The 1,849-nt window shown below is 42.8% G+C and overlaps 1 protein-coding gene across 6 annotated transcripts in view; it reads left to right on the top strand.

The window, feature by feature from the left end:
• Positions 1-1,532: 1,532 nt before the first annotated feature.
• Positions 1,533-1,849, top strand: part of TENM3 (teneurin transmembrane protein 3) — an 836,163-nt gene continuing 835,846 nt past the window's right edge. For 5 of the 6 annotated variants that reach the window (XM_063458151.1, XM_063458150.1, XM_063458149.1 and 2 more), the window contains exon 1: positions 1,534-1,849. This exon is cut by the window's right edge and continues 111 nt beyond it. The gene's annotated coding sequence lies outside the window, so the exon portion shown is untranslated. The other variant, XM_063458145.1, reaches the window with a different exon arrangement.

Below are 1,849 nucleotides of genomic sequence, written 5' to 3'. Positions count from 1 at the left end.
AACAATTAGATGGTGCCATCATTGTAGGATCACCATAACCACTACATCAGCATGCAATGGTTATGGATCTCATACCATCATTTAAATTCTTGGGGAAATGGAGGTGGGTGGGAGATATAAGGGGGTGTCTAAAATGAGGAAGCAAACCTCATCTTTCATCCTATAGACTGCAAGCGCATTTGAGCAGGGTCCTCTTCAACCTATCGTTCCTGTAAGTTTTCTTGTAATTGTCCTATTTGTAGTTAAATCTCCCCCTCTTATAATATTGGAAAGCGCTACGTAATCTGTTGGCGCTACATAAATGGCAATAATAATAATAATAATAATATTAATATGGGTGGTTGCTAGGCATCATTGTGATTTCTCTTTGTCTGAATCGTTTTGAAATATGCTGTTGTATTATAATTTACAGAACGTCATACCAATGGTAAGGCTGTTCTGTCGGAAGTAGTAAAAATGCATACTTTTTCAGCTATATAACTCTGAAGGGAACGAACGCAAGGGAGAGAAAGTATGATCTGAGAGATGCTTGTCAGTAGCTCATTACAATTCTCTGCTAATATGTAAATGGAGATATGCCTGGAAAGAGGATAAGCCAGTAATGTGTGCATTTGCACCAAGCTGACACACAATATTTCCAATTGTAGGGTCTGCACATACACTGCACACTGCAGAAGTAATTACATTTGTCAGAAACACCTGATGTCCGGTCATTTGCTGTGGAATAATACGCTTTAAGATCCTATTTCCATATCAGGTCTGCCTCACAAGATCTGGGTCTCTTTGCAGGTATGCTTCTACTTTCCTGTTCATATGGGAGGGCTAGTGGGGGTGAGGGGGTGCTTCTTTTGAAGCACATCGTGTGGTATTTTGAAGAAATGCAAGACTCACTAACAAACCCTATAATTTAAAAACAACGCAAACATTTTAAGTATTGATCTTAATTTAAAAAAAAGCAGAAGTGTAATTTTTGTCATTTATTTATTGTCTGTGTACAAGAGTCGCATGCAGTCTAGAACACAATCTTGCTGGCAAGAGAGCCCAGCTAATGAAGCTGTAAGTTCATTAGTGTTTGCAATCAGCAGCGTGCAGACACCCTCATCAGGGCAGGAGGCTGCAAAGAGCCATTCATCAGCGTGAAGTGTTATTCATAGATGACCCCTAAATCATTGCACTTGTAGTAGATGCACTGATTGGACACAGCATGGGAGCATCAGTACTTTGCATTAGCAGCCACAGACAGGGGGAGTGAGAAAAAGATAGGCAAGCCGTGGGGAAATCCTGCAAACAGCAGCACAAATACAAGCAGTCTTCCTCTTTTTAAATATATATATTTATATATATATATACACACACACACACACACATTTTCTTGTGTCTTTGCGAAGGACGTATGAAAGTAGCTTTCCTGCTGAGCAGCGGCGGAGGATTATAAATATGCAGGCTGCTGGTTGCAGTGTTTAGAGGACGCTGGTCTCCCCCCTTGTTCTGTGCTGGGGAGGAGCATGTTAGGCTCCTGGGCAGAGGCTTAGGCAGCAGCTGCTTCACGTGTGTGCCTGGCAGTGATTATTGCTACAGCCGGAGCTGCTCTCAGCTCGGACAACTTCCCCTGACTGCCCCTGCTACAACCTCCAGCTCATTCAGCAGCACATGATCTGGGGATAGAGATCACAAGGGTTCTGACTGCAGAGGGTGTGTGTGTGTGTGTGTGTGTGTGTGTGCGTGTGTGCAAAATCCCCGAGTGAAAAGAAATAGACTCCCTCTGAGAACCAACAAACAAAGTGGACTTAGCAGCTGGCTGGCTGTATTGTTATATTCATTGCCAGTAAAAGGGACTTGGAAGCACTTG

This window comes from Pelobates fuscus, chromosome 6 (genome assembly GCF_036172605.1).
Source record: "Pelobates fuscus isolate aPelFus1 chromosome 6, aPelFus1.pri, whole genome shotgun sequence".
Classification (NCBI taxonomy): domain Eukaryota; kingdom Metazoa; phylum Chordata; class Amphibia; order Anura; family Pelobatidae; genus Pelobates; species Pelobates fuscus.
This window is presented reverse-complemented; position numbering and strand designations above follow the sequence as displayed.